Source organism: Dipodomys merriami, unplaced genomic scaffold (assembly GCF_024711535.1).
Source record: "Dipodomys merriami isolate MVZ:Mamm:240054 unplaced genomic scaffold, mDipMer1.0.p SCAF_18, whole genome shotgun sequence".
NCBI classification, from domain to species: Eukaryota; Metazoa; Chordata; class Mammalia; order Rodentia; family Heteromyidae; genus Dipodomys; species Dipodomys merriami.
This window is the reverse complement of record NW_027203159.1, coordinates 30,283,391-30,299,747: the sequence shown is the minus strand read 5'-3', so window position 1 is coordinate 30,299,747 and position 16,357 is coordinate 30,283,391.

Genomic DNA, 16,357 nt, shown 5'->3' with positions numbered 1-16,357 from the left:
ACAATTGTGGTAGATTTACCATGGTCTTGTATATGATCATTCGTGTTAATGCACAAAAGTGGGATTGCTGGATCATAGAGAAGCTCTACATGTAATCTTTTGAGGAAACTCTATACTGCTTTGGGATACAGGTTGACCCATTCAACAATTATATATACAAGAAGCTATGTTGAAAATGAGATTTACAACCTTAGCTATGAGGGCAGGAAAGGGCAGGAGCAATTGGGATGATAGCGAAGGAAGGGATCATAGGGGACAACAAAGGAGGCAGTAACAATGATCTATAGGAAATGTACTTATTCACAAAATACTAACTCTTCTCTACAGTATCTTTACAATAAAAATATGTATTTATAAGAAACAGGATGAACTAGCAGAATACCCATACCGTGGTGTCGAACCCATGGTAGGCATCCTGCCCAAAGGAATCTAAAAAGAGAAAAATTGAAAATATTTCTTCATATTTGAACTTTTGTTACACAGAATCACCCTGATATTGTTGCCACATTGGCTACTTATCCCTTTAATTCTCGCCACCTGATTCCACGAGATCAACTCAGTGAACATATTGCAACTTGTATGGACAAAGTCTTGTATTTGATGTAGGTAAGCCTTAAAAGAAAAGAGAAACTAAATCAATTTAGGCCACTTTCACCTATTCAGATGGTTGATTTCTGTTTATTTGTAGAAAACATCAAAAGGAACGGGAAACAAGACAAGAGTTCTAAAAATATATGGCCATATGTATCCTCTGAGGAAGAATAGGATAAAGGTACAAAGCATGTTGATTTGGGGGCTGGGAAGGTGGCTCAGTAGTAGAGGGATTACCTTGCATGCATGAGGCTCTGGGTTCAATTCCTCAGCACCATATAAGCAGAAAACAAAAGCTGGAAGTGGTGTGATAGCTCAAATGGTAGAGCGCTAGCCTTGAGCTGAAGAGCTGAGGTACAGCGTCCAGGCCTAGAGTTCAGGCCCCCGAACGGATTCCTCCTCACCCCCCAAAAATGCTTGTAGATTTTTCTGCATTTTCCATTATTTAATTACACCTTACCTTATGATATTGTATGATTTCTTCCTTTAGGAGTGAAATTAAAATCTATGTTCAACTTGCCTTTTCTTGTCTGCTAATATCAATAACATATATGATCATATGCAGTCATAAATAATTAAAAACCTTGTCAAACATTTAAATGATTTGTTTTTGCACCTGGCTAAGAACTCATACTTTCCCTTGTTTATTATCCAGGTAAATGTTTCTCATAAGACTCTTAAGGCCGTTAAGCTTGTTGTTTTTCTATATCAATAATGGTATAATGTTAGAGCCCATCTAATCTAGCACCTCAATCGAGAATGTATTTCTATCTTTGGCAGAATCCTTGGAAGATCCTAGCCCAAGTTTTGTTTGGGGCACAATCAAACCCTCTGGCGACAACAGGTAAAGAAAATGCTGTTTTTTAATGACACACTATTGTCTGTCAAAATTCAAAGTGAAGAAATAGGATAAATGAATAACTAACTATATACCCTAGTATTTTGCTCAGAACAAATAAAGTTTGTATTGCTCTTTGACTGGTTATCCTGTGATTGATGGAATATTCAAGGATAGTTTCACTAGAACCAAGAAGAAAATCACCCAACTTACATCATATGTGAATTACTTTATATGAATGTTCTTCTCATTCTCTTATAATCTATTTAAATCAGTAAAGCCATAGATAACCGTATTATGTTGGACCAATAGTTTTTGTCCTTATTTCCTGGTTTCAAGATTCACTCATCACATCCATTATGATAGTGTGAATGGCAGTATCTTCACCTGTTAATTGATAAATGTACGGACTGATTGGTGGGTTACCCTGTCTTCCTACTGAAATTGATTAATGAATATTTTAGGATTGACTATAGGATATAAATTTACTCCATGAATTAGTATAAAATATTTGAGATTCTTGAGATGCTTTACAATTTGCACTTTGCAAAGATACATTTTAATAAAATGTGTTCAGAGCATTTTTTACGCAATAATTTGTACATGGATTTCAAATTTCTCATTCCTGAATAAAGTTTGAATATATTGGATATGTTTTAGATTGGAAATTCAAAATTAGATATGTAATTACAAAGGATTTGCTCTCTTAGTACTTATGAGATGGTTTAAAGAATTGTAATTTCTAGCATAAACGTCCTTCTAGATTCACAATAAATAGTACATTTTATTGTATGGAATGTGAAAACATTTTCTCTCTGATATCCTAAGGTGGAAAAAACAAGAAAAACTGAACAGTAATGGTTTTGCTTGGAATTTTTCATAAGCATTTCTTTAACTCGAAATCATGTAATTTGTCTTCCTGCAAATATGTGACCTCATGCTTTTTATAAATGAGGTAATATATTCAAATTGTATTGATATTCTCAAGTATTTTCTTCTGTTCACTACATAAAAAGCAAGCTAATTCAACATTAGACCTGGGTGAATTTATGTGCGCCTGTCATCACAAGAGGGCCTCATATATTTTTCTCTCAAAAGGCAGTAAGCATACTAAGTACTTATATTCAAACATCTGTTCTATGTCAAATGTACTACAATATTATGTGAAGAATGAATGGGCAGTTTATATAATGAAAAAGTGCTGTAGAAATGTAATGGGAATAGATAAATTCACGTTTGCATCTGGTGACTATTTTCTAATTCTGGAAGTTTATGGAAATCACTTAAACTCATCATGTAAACAAACTGAACAGATCAATTTAGTAATTGGACAACAGGATACATTTATACTTGTGGTTAGGGAGTTTGTTATCTGCTGTAATGCAGGGGAAAAAGATTATGTCATGTGAAATTAATTTGGGGTAGAAAATCACGCTTGAGTCCGTCCAGGTGAAAATGTTGTAAATTCTAGCATCTCATGCATTTGACATATAAGGATCTAATTACAAATTAATAAAGACAAAATTTTTTTTCAGATTCATTTCTGGAAATCATCTCCTCAAAATCAAATACTATAGAGAATCTTATCCTTAAGGAAAACCATGGTTACTCATTGACCTGAAGTGTTCACGATTGTTGGGAACATACAAACTCAAAAATCATTTGCCCATTTTGGATAACAAAAACAAGAAGAAGCCTGGTACAGGTCGCTTAAGAAACTTAGAACGATGAAATCTGATAATCAGTTTTCAAAGTAGCCTAATAGGAATAATTTTCCCACTCTCATCACAAATTAACCATCTCAAAAATGGATGTGGCACTGTAGATCAAGTGGTAGAACATTAGAGTGGTGAAGAAATCAGGGACTCTACCAAAGCCCAAAGTTCAAGGACAGCAACCAACAAGAAGATTAACCAAAGACAGGATCGTAATGACATATTCATCAACAATGCCATATATTTACTGGTTTTTCGGAAATCTCTGATTTTTTTCCTTCCACATAAGAGCCACTTGGATATTATGAATACCCTACACTTACTATCATGTATTTTCTCTCCAAATTTCATAAAAAATATTTGATGTGGCTGTGATATTTATTTATTTCATTGGTTATTAGAACACATAATGTGACCCCATGGGATTACTAATTCTATTCCCTTATGATAGTATTTCTTACTCATTTAATCATAGTTTTTCTGGCATCCTAAATGTAGATCATACTAAAGACCCTGAGAGAATCTGTGACAAAGTAGGAGGCCATGTTACTTGCTGATTTTTCTCAAAGATTTATTCAAACCTAGTTTGTCATTATATATATTTGAGCTGATTTGTGTATGTGATCTGATATTTCTGTTGCCCGTCCATTTGTAGGTGCAAGTTTTGTGTCTGTGTGTGTACAAACTGAAAGGGAGTACAATTTTTCCTTCTGTTTCAACACCCATACATTGATACAGGACATATTTCTATGATTTTTGGAATTTCTCCTGCCTTCTTTTGATTTAAATCAATTATGATAAAATTATTCACAGGTTATCAAGGATTTTTATGTGTCTCCTTGTTAATAAGTATTGAATCCTTGATTGGGCAATTGGTATTCAAGACTCTTACCTGGGCTTGATCCCAGTGATATATTCCCAATGTTGGTATCCTTCAGGCATAGAATTCTCAGAAATATGTTTATTTGAGAAAGCAATGTTAAGGTAGAAATGTTACCCTTAGTCAATGGAAATTTTCTATGTTCATTTCAAAGTCCAATATTTCAGTATTCATACTGAGAGGTGACATGCATGTCGTTTTTAAAGGTCAATTATTTTTAAAAACTGCTGAATATATTTACCTGATACCACTTCACAATGTGATTGTGACATCACAGTAGCATTTGTTTTGTCCACATATAAGAATGGAAAAGCTGTTTATATGTTTGAGCCACGGATTATTTCTTGTAATTGTACCTGTAGGTATTTGCATGATATCCCTTCATATTTTACTTGCATTCCCTAAAGCATGTATCATTTGGTAGATTACATCACATGAAACAATCACTCTTTGTGAATGCATATATTCACAATTATTGAAATGGAGATCAATTTATCATGTTGATTTACATTCATTGCAATAACAATGTATAGTAAAAACACTATGGATTTTGTTTTCTATACAATCACATGAATTATTTCTTCCTTTTTTCCTGGATGCATGATACATCCATGAATATTTAACAAGAGACCCGTTTCAGAAACTGTGCGAATACCTGGGTGAGCCTGAATTAGTGGTATTAGAAAAATTTTGATGAACTGGACAATAATCACTCAAGTAATACAATAATTAGCATCACACTTCAAATGTTGAATGAAGTTTTAATGTTCTGAGACAGCGTGTCCACGTGTAATTTGTGAGGTTTATTTACAATGATCAAATTTCTGTAGAAATGGAAGTGGAAGCAACCATGAAATTTTTTGAAAATAACTGGGGATGTGCTCTCACTAGTTTTTGATTATTTCTCCAACTACTAGTGAAGTTATTCTTCATATGGAGAATACAGGAATATATATTCAAGTATTTTCCATTGAAAGTAAAATAATATTTTTTCTTTATTTCTTTGCAGGGGTCATTCTATGAGCAAACCATGAGTTCAAACCATTTCTCATTGTACCATCTACATCTTACATTTATTACTCTATTGTGATGGTCACTCAACCAAATGAATTAATTTTGATTTCTACTACCTATTCACTCCCTATTGCCCCTCGTGTTTATGTCCTATTTGGAATTCACCATGTCCCTCTCCCCATAGACATGGTAAGGTTCGAATATAGAAACTTCAATAATCAAATCGAAATCTAATTTGTTTCCCAATAGAGAATAAATCATATTTCATTTTTCGCTGTCGTTGTTTTCCTGTGAAAATCATCTTCCATTTCATACATTGTTATAATTGCAGAGCCTAATACATAAGAAAACTGTAATGACATTAAACGTCTTACAAAATTCTTACACCAATTATATATTCCATACAGAATGGTCATTAAAATTTCAATGGGATTTTTCAACCCATATTCTGAAGTATATTCCTTACTATACAATCTTCTCGTCCATCTCAATGATTTCCACATATAAACTCATCTAAAGAAGGATTCTGGGAGTTCCTCCTAAAAGCTGTGGCAGAAAAAAACAGATTCATGGATGTGTACACAAACTACTATTCAAACCATATTCTTTTGAGGGGCCAAATTGCAACTTGTGAAGATGCCATGATTTTGTGCTCTAAGTGTGACATTTTGAGTGCGAGAGGGTGTGCATATTTTGGCAAATTCCCAATATATTTCCAAAGTGTTCCAAGAGGAGTGGACTGTATCTGTCGAGTGTAACACAATATTATGGAAACATATTTGATGGCTATCTTCATATTCAACTTGTGTGGGATTTGCTCCACATATATAAGGCCCTACATATTTATACTGGACTTGGCAGTGAGGTCCAAAAACTTTCCGATGCAAAATGGAATAGTTTTTGAAACATACTTTAGGAAAACTTATTGGTAGGACTCCTGTGAAATAAATAGAGTTCAATCTTTTGGGTACAGATGCAGGAGTTAAAGATGTGTGAATGTTGCTCATATGTATCATGGTGTTGAAAAGGGAGCATTTCTGACTATGGACACAATTCTACAAATAGTATATAATTTAAATGTTTCTTGGTTTTCCTTCATATAGTGTGTGCAGGAAAGCATTAAACACTAATTTGTGAAGGCTAGTTTGGAACCTGTATACTCATGGAAACCTGGGCCTTTTCTAGTCCGGTAGGGATATGAAGAGGACAGGGTTATCTACACATGTCTGTGTATAGACTGCAACCCAATCTACATACATATCCATTTGTAAACTTATGACAACTAAAATCAATATATGTACCAATACCCTTCTTTTTCGTTAAACTTATTGTCAGTGTGATGTACAGAAGGATTATAATTATGAAGGTAAGGCAGTGAATCTTTTTCTTGTCATATGATATCCTATTCCTCATTTTTCTTACAGTTTATTCAGCTTAAAATCGCTCCTTGATGTAACTGATGTAAAGGTAATTTTCTACATGTGGCCTTGTAAAGAATTTCATGGCAGTGGGTCCCACATTGTCCACAATGAAAAATTTTGATTCCCCTTCTTTGCCCTATTCAAATTAAAGTTTCTACAATCCAGAGGTTACAAACTCAAATATAGTGACAAGGAGAGAGAAATCCTATGAAAACTAATGGAAATAAAGCAAGAAAAACAAATTGTGGTTGTTTTTTTTTAAAAAAACATCATCAAAGATAAAATTATGTTTCTTGGAATTCATTTTGCTCACCATAAACTTCTTCTTCCTATATATCTAACAATTAAGCACTTGCATTACTCTTCCAGGATGAAAGTGGATATACACCAATTAAGACAAAAAGAGAAAGTAGTTCACTTATGTTTTAAAAGTCACTGCTAAAAAAAAAATATGCCTTCATTGGGTAAGTTCAAACAGAAGCAGTATAGACACATTGAAAAGAAATAGCAATATTCAATAAATAGTGTTGTAATGCTCGTTAAATTCCTATAACAAAGTTAGATTATACACCACCCTGTGTCATAACACTTTCCAAAGGAGTCAGACATCTAGGTTAAAAAAAATACTCAGAATGGAAACAATAGAGGAATACGAGGTCTCTTAGAACAGGTTGAAACTTTCCATTACAAATGCACAAATGCATCAAGCCAAAGAATGGTTAGACAAATTCTATAAATTGAACCTGCCAGCTTCTTTATATCAAAGGACATAGCTATGTAGGAAAAAAGTAAGCCAAAAATACTGGGAGAAAATCTTCACTAGCTAAGAAAGAGAAAAGTGTCTTAGCGCTGAAATATAATCAACATTCAACAAGTCAAATCCCTCAGCCCCAAAGAATCCAGAACTATAAGCCCGCTCTATGAAAGAAGTCTATTTAAAGAGAGACTTCAATGATGGCTAATTGAGAATGGCCTAAGCACATATGAATAAATGCTCAAAAAAACTGACAATTAAAAAGAAAATGTCAAATCAATTCAACATTGAAATTCCACCACATTCCATTAGAATGGCAAATTTATGTTCATTGCAGAGGAAAATCAGAAACCACTCCAGCTGCCTGAATGTAGATTAATGTAGATCAGTAAATGTCGGGTATAAACACCTCAGAATTCTACTTTCCATTAAAAAGTATGGCACAGTGCCCTTTGTAAGGAAATGCAAAAATTGTAAAAAAACAAACAAACATGAATTAAAGTGTGCCAGACCCAACGAACATAGACTCCATAGATTCTCTTATTTCTAAACACTTGTATATGCCCATTTTAGTCCTAGAATATGATCACAATAGCTTAATAGTAATATACATACGACCATAGAATATTAGGTTAAACAAAACAAGCTGTGAAATACAAAAGCACTTGGTTTCACTTTCTTGATTTTTTAAAATGTGCTATGTGAATTTATTTCTCTTTACTTGCCTTTTTCGTTTAGTTTATGTTTTATACAATGTTGCCACTGTATTGGATTTTGGTACATACTGTATTTCATGTAATTTGATGAGAATTAGGCATGTGCAAAAATGACCATACAAGAAGATGTTAAATGAAATGAACCCCTAGATAGGGACACAACTTTTTTCTACTTTCTTGCTATTGTTTTTCATGATTCTAAACTCTTCGATGTGATTTGTTTTTCTTCAATGTTCTTCCCCAAGTTTTGTCCCTGTTTTCATTGTATTTGCTGACAGTGGCTTGCCTCTTACATATAATTTTGTTTCTACATTGTGGAGGAAGGGACCTAATAAAATGCTGAAACAGAATACTAGTTGATGTTTTGTAACAATGAGATGTACAAGACTTTAAATTTCACAATTTTAGGGTGTTGGGGACGAGGGGAGATAGGGGAAGTAACAATGCTCGATAAAAAATGTACTCATTAGCTTAATCATGTAATTCTAACCCCTCTCTACACAATTTTTAGAATAAAAAGTATTTTTAAAAAGAACTGAATTAAACTGATTAGCATAAATTTTTGAGAAGTGTTCCCTTATAATGTTGTGAATCTTGATTGTTCCCGTGGTGATGTTTCCATTCTCATCTCTGAGTTTATTAATTTGGGTGTATTCTCTCCTTTTCCTTTTACTAAGGGTCTGTCAATTTTGTTAAGTTTTTCGAAGAACCAACTCTTTGTTTTGTTGATTCTTTCTATAGTTTATTTGGATTCTAATTCATTTAATTCTGATTTAATTTCGATTATTTCTTTCCGTCTACTGGATTGGGGTTCATCCTGCTGCTCTTTTTCAAGGAGGTTTAGATGTGTCATTAAATTGTTAGTTTCAGATCTCTCCAATTTGTTGATGTAGGAGCTCAGAGATATAAACTTGCCTCTGAGTACTGCCTTTACTGTGTCCCAGAGGAGCTGGTAATTTGTGTGTTCATTTTTGTTGAATAGAATGAACATTTGAATTTCCTTTCTAATCTCTTCCATGACACACTCATGATTCCGCAGTGTGTTGTTCAGCCTCCATGTGATACCGGACTTTCTTTGGTGCCTTTTGATGTTGAGTTCTAATTTTATTCCCTTGTGGTCAGAGAGAATGCAAGGTATAACTTCAATGTTTCTGAATTTAGACAAGTTTGCTTTGTGGCCTAAAATGTGGTCTATTTTAGAAAACGTTCCATGTGCTGCTGAGAAGAACGTGTATTCTGATGCTGCTGGGTGAAATGTTAGGTAAATGTCTGTTAAGTCTATTTGATCTATGCAGCTGTTTAGATCTGCGGTTTCTCTGTTGAGTTTTTGCCGAGTTGATCTATGTAGTGGGGAGAGTGGTGTGTTAAAATCCCCAACAAGTAATGTCTTTGGATATTTATGGGATTTGAGGGAAAGTAGTGTTTCTTTGATAAATTTGGGTGCTCCATTGTTTGGCCAATAGATATTTAGAATTGTAATATCCTCCTGAAGGAGGGATCCTTTAATTAATATGTAGCCACCTTCTTTATCTCTTCTCATGAATATTAATTTGAAGTCTATTTTATCTGATATCAGGATTGCAACTCGCGACTATTTATGAGGGCAATTTGCTCGGTAGATTTTGTTCCAGCCATTAACATTGAAAATGTGTTTGTTTTTACGGGGAAGATGTGACTAGGGCAGGCAGCAGATAGAAGGGTCTTGTTTTTTAATCCAACTAGACAGTCTATGTCACTTAATTGGAGAGTTCAGTCCGTTAACGTCCTTTCTCTATAATATCTAGGCCCTCTTCCATCCCTGAGATTCGATCTTCTGCATGGTCTAACCTTCTGTCAAGACTCTCTACTTTTTTTTTATCTTTTTTCCTTCTAATTAGTCAGCTTTGATGGCTTCAATTCTTTGGTGAAGCTCTGATTTAGGTCTTGTATGAATTTCTTTACTTCCTTATTTTGGTGTTCAGTGTTTGTTCTCAAATCACTTAGATGATTGGTTATGGTTTCTTTGGACTCCCATTCCTTCTGTTGGGTTCCATTCAGCATTCCCTTTATGGTCTCCCTGACTTCCTTCAGCTCTTCGTTAATGGATTCCAGGAATGCCTTTAGTGATCTTTGTGTATTCTCTACCTGGTCTCTGAATTCCTGAATTACTGTTTGATTAGCTTCCTCCCATCTGTGGGATTCCTGCAGTTCTCTTTCTTCCCGTTCGTGGGTTTCCTGCAGTTCTCTTTGAGTGTTCTCTGACTGCTCACGCCATTCCTCCCTTTCTCTTTGAGTATTCTCAAGTTGTTCACGCAAATCCTGTATCAGTTTTTGAGTAGCTCCCTCACGCTTATGATATTCCTGTATAAACTTCTGGGATGCCTCCTCTCTCTCCCTATCACACTCATACAGAGTCCTTTGTACATTGTCAAACTTCTCATTTATCATGTTTGCTATTAGTGTTTGTAGAGCTATTTGGGAACTCTCCTCTGGCTTATTCTTTATCTGTTCTAATACCTGATTATCAAGATTGGGAATTGAGATACCCGAATTTGCCATTTTTCTTGTGTTTTTCTGGCTTACTCGGCCCATTTGAGATGAAGATTGCACCAGTTTTGTGCTAGAACACTATCTTAAGGCAAACATCAACCAAAGTTTGCATTTAAACAGTCAATAGTCTAGAGATACAATGCAGTTCAATAGATACATCTATTCAACATCAAACAACTATATGTTAAAGGACTTCGAACCGCAGAAAAGAATTTGGAAAACCAGAAATTATTAGGATTAGGGAGAGATGTGGAAAAAAATAGGAATAGATTGGTGTGAGGAGACACAGGGAGAGTTAATTATGTCCTAATCACAATGCAGGCAATCGGTTGGGTAGGATGCAAGTAGAGAGAGAGAGAAAAAGAAGAGACGGAAAGGGGAATGAAGAGACACCAGAAAAAAAAATAGAAACTTACAGTATGTTCTCAAATAAAATAAAATTAAATTAAAAAAAAACAATATGTTGGATATGATCTGTACAACACTGAGGTTAATGGATAATGGCAAATAGAGAGAAAAAAGAGGAAGAGTGTAACAATTTCAACAAGCATTGAACTCATAGCTTGTATAACTATACCCCTATGTAGTTCACTATGACAATATAATTTAAATAAGAAAGAAAATATTAGACGTAAATGCTAGCATTGATGGGAACACAAGTGTATATCTTCAACTCTTTTTCAAACATAATAATGAAAATATATATTAAGCCTTTGAATTCTAATTTTGCAATTAGCTTCTTTTTGCATATACAAGACAAACACAACAGAAAAGAATTTTAGGCTCATTAGACAATAATTATTTTAGAATTGTTGTATCTATAACAATCCTATGAATATCTTTGTCAATTATTTCCAGATTACAAAGGCATAGAAAGGTTTTTTTACAGATCACATATTAATATGGTTTTGTTAACAGTGAATAGTATTCTTCCATTTTTTTACTATTGTTAGTACCAAAGAAATCATTAAAAAGTTAATGTTCAACACAAATTTAATGTGTATATGTATTCTCCACTCAAGGATGCACACTGATATTGTAATGATAACTTTCAACACATTTTTTAGACATGAATACACTACTGCTAGAGCTTTGAAATAATCATTCTATCACAGGTGACCACTGAGTAAGTGGGTGAAAATTGTATGATACCTTTAGATTGTAGTAGTACCTCATAGCAAAATAAAACCTACAGATAGGGAGAACACATGTCAAATTTTTAAAATACGTGATTTGTTAAAAACTCTATTGAACCTAGTTACACATATAATTATAGTATAGGGTGAAATTCATAAATTTTAGAAAATATTCTACACCTCAATATAACTGTGGTCAAGTGGCACTTCCACCTACCCACACCACACAAAACAACGTTATACTAAGCAAAGTTCCTCAGAAGTTCTTTGCCCACTATGAATCCCAATTTTAACACTATGTGTAATTACTTCTTTTTATTTTCTTACCACTTGAATGAATTACTGCTTACATTGAAGTTGATAAGCTGCACCTACTTTTGGATGCACATTGAAGTATAATGAAAGTGGGGTTTTTGTTAATTTTTGTCTGTTTGCCTTAGGGCACATTCGTTTCGAAGCCAGAATTTAATCTTCTCGTTTCATAACATTTGTTTTTTTTTATTTCAAATCAGAATGCATTTGACAACAACTTTTGAGGGGATTAAGTCATTGTGAATAGTAATAAATGTGAAGTTAACATTATACTTGAGGTCAATAGGCTTTCATTTTTCTGCATGTATCAAATTCTATCTTTGATAATAGAAAAGAAGATCATCTATCTGTTACAGCTTGGTCGACAACATTTCATAATTATTACAGTTTAATGTCAAACAGTATATTATTTGTATCAACTTTTTATGTCCTGCTCATATTTTCAGTAAGGATCAGGGTAGACAAATTTCCTTGGAAAACGTAAAAAGAACAAAATCTCACAATGCAATAATAGTCACATGTGGTAAAGCTGCCTCTATTTCATTCAGATCAATACGGTATTTGAATACCATAATCAGTTTTTTTTTTTCTGTTGTTAATTTTTGTCTCTGTTTTTAAATCATTTTCTTCAAAAGATGTAAAGAGAAAATGCAAGGAAGACTAAAGAACGTTTTTGTCAAAAGATGATTAAGTTCTAGAAGGGTCTTTTTTGTGAAACTCTTAATAAAATTATTGACGACTAAAGAAAATAAACAAGAAAAAATAATACCTAAAGATTGATTTATTGTGGGTTTATAGAACATAGAATGTGTAGAGATGTCTTGGCAGAACCATTTACAAAGAATCAGTAGTTGCTGTGAAGATGAAAAGTGTGACACATCCATTCACATTATTCCTCTACTGAATATTCACACATTTCTCTTATACCGAATCGGAGTCTACCAATGCATACTAAAAGGAAATGGGACTTTGTCGTCCGAGTTCAGGCCGGAAGTCATCACTTCCGTTGCCATATGCGGAAGTGTGGCTGAGTTCTGTCAGTTCCTAAAACGGAAGTGAGGTTTAGGAGCTACATCACAATAACGGTGACCACACCTAGAGAAGTCATTATACAGAAGTAGCTGTTGCTGTGGAAAACCAACTAGTGGGACATCTTCGGTCGTGGGGAGGAGGAGATCCTGACTTGTTTGGTGAATCCAGTTAACTGAAGGACACAGGTAACAGTCAATTGCCTTCTCTTCTTTCTTTTAAGTCTTAGATATGTAAATCATCTCTTCGGCTCGTGTATGTGATTAGAACTTTTCTCACTTTCTACCCCTGACATCCCTAATGTAGTTCTAATAATTTTCTCTAACTAGGCTGACTTGGTCCATGGGAAAAGAATGAAAATTCTTTACTTTCTTAGACTTCTTGGATTTCATAGGATTTCTCTATGATTGTCACTATGTTTGAGTGTGGTAACCGGTGGATTGTAGAAACTTTAATTTGAATAGGGCAAAGAAGGGGAATCAAAATTTTTTCATAGAGGACAATGGGGGACCCACTGCCATAAAATTCTTTACAAGGCCACATGTAGAAAATTACCATTACATCAGTTACATCAAGGAACGATTTTAAGCTGAATAAACTGTAAGAAAAATGAGGAATAGGATATCATATGACAAGAAAAAGATTCACTGCCTTACCTTCATTATTATAATCCCTCTGTACATCACATTGATATTAAGTTTAATGAAAAAGAAGGGTATTGGTACATATATTGATTTTAGTTGTCATAAATTTACAAATGGATACGTATGTAGATTGGGTTGCAGTCTATACACAGACATGTGTAGATAACCCTGTCCTCTTCATATCCCTACCAGACTAGAAAAGGCACAGGGTTCCATGAGTATACAGGTTCCAAACTATCCTTCAAAAATTAGTGTTTAATGCATTCCTGCTCACAATATCTGAAGGAAAACCAAGAAACATTTAAAATTATACACTATTTGCAAATTGTGGCCATAATCAGAAATGCTCCCTTTTCAACACCATGATAAATATGAGCAACATTCACACATCTTTAAATTCTGCATCTGTACCCCAAATATTCAACTCTATTTATTTCACAGGAGTCCTACCAATAAGTTTTCCTAAAGTATGTTTCAAAAACTATTCCATTTTGCATCGGAAAGGTTTTGGACCACACTGCCAAGTCCAGTATAAATATGTAGGGCCTTATATATGTGGAGCAAATCCCACACAAGTTGAATATGAAGATAGCCATCAAGTATGTTTCCATAATATTGTGTTACACTCGACAGATACAGTCCACTTTTCTGGGAACACTTTGGAAATACATTGGGAAATTGCCAATTTATGCACACCCTGTCGCACTCAAAATGTCACACTTCTAGCACAAAATCATGGCATCTTCACAAGTTGCAATTTGGCCCCTCAAAAGAATATGATTTGAATAGTAGTTTGTGTACACATCCATGAATCTGTTTTTTTCTGCCACAGCTTTTAGGAGGAATTCCCAGAATCCTTCTTTAGATGAGTTTACATGTGGAAATCATTGAGATGGACGAGAAGATTGTATAGTAAGGAATATACTTCAGAATGTGGGTTGAAAAATCCCATTGAAATTTTAATGACCATTCTGTATGGAATACATAATTGGTGTAAGATTTTTGTAAGAGGTCTAATGTCATTAGAGGTTTGCTATGTATTAGGCTCTGCAATTATAACAATGTATGAAATGGAAGATGATTTTCACAGGCAAACAACGACAGTGAAAAATGAAGTATGATTTATTCTCCATTGGGAAACAAATTATAATTCGATATGATTATTGAAGTTTCTATATTCGAACCTTACCATGTCTATGGGGAGAGGGACATGGTGAATTCCAAATAGGACATAAACACCAGTGTTTACTTCTGGATTCAAGGTAAGGGGCAATAGGGAGTGAATAGGTAATAGAAATCAAAATTAATTCATTTGGTTGAGTGAGCATCACAATAGAGTAATAAATGTAAGATGTAGATGGTACAATGAGAAATGGTTTGAACTCATGGTTTGCTCATAGAATGACTCCTGCAAAGAAATAAAGAAAAAATATTATTTTACTTTCAATGGAAAATACTTGAATATATATTCCTGTATTCTCCATATGAACAATAACTTCACTAGTATTTGGAGAAATATTCAAAAACTAGTGAGAGCACATCCCCAATTATTTTCAAAAAATTTCATGCTTGCTTCCACTTCCATTTCTACAGAAATTTGATCATTGTAAACAAACCTCACAAATTACACGTGGACACACTGTCTCAGAACATTCAAACTTCATTGAACATTTGAAGTGTGATGCTAATTATTGTATTACTTGAGTGATTATTGTCCAGTTCATCAAAATTTTTCTAATACCACCAATTCAGGCTCAACCAGGTCTTCGCACAGTTTCTGAAACGGGTCTCTTGTTAAATATTCATAGATGTATCATGCATCCAGAAAAAAGGAAGAAATAATTCATATGATTGTATAGAAAACAAAATCCATAGTGTTTTTACTATACATTGTTATTGCAATGAATGTAAATCAACATGATAAATTGATCTCCATTTCAATAATTGTGAATATATGCATTCACAAAGAGTGATTGTTTCATGAGATGTAATCTACCAATTGATACATGCTTTAGGGAATGCAAGTAAAATATGAAGGCATACCATGCAAATACCTACAGGTACAATTACAAGAAATAATCCGTGGCTCAAACATATAAACAGGTTTTCCATTCTTATATGTGGACAAAACAAATGCTATTGTGAAGTCACAATCACATTGTGAAGTGGTATCAGGTAAATATATTCAGCCGTTTGTAAAATAATTTACTTTTAAAAACGACATGCATGTCACCTCTCAGTATGAATACTGAAATATTGGACTTTGAAATGAACATAGAAAATTTCTATTGACTAAGGGTAACAATTCTACCTTAACATTGCTTTCTCAAATAAATATGGTTCTGAGAATTCTATGCCTGAAGTATACCAACATTGGGAATATATCACTGGGATCAAGCCCAGGTAAGAGGTTTGAATACCAACGGCCTAATCAAGGATTCAATACTTATTACCAAAGAAGACATAAAAATCCTTGATAACCTGTGAATAATTTTATCATAATTGATTTAAATCAAAAGAAGGGAGGAGAAATTCCAAAAATCTTAGAGATATATCCTGTATCAACCTATGGGTGTTGAAACAGTAGGAAAAACTGTTCTCCTTTTCATTTTGTACACACACAGACACAAAACTTGCACCTACAAATGGACGGGCAACAGAAATATCAGATCACATACACAAATCAGCTCAAATATATATAATGACAAACTAGGTTTGAATAAATCTCTGAGAAAAATCAGCAAGTAACATGCTCTACTACTTTGTCACAGATTCTCT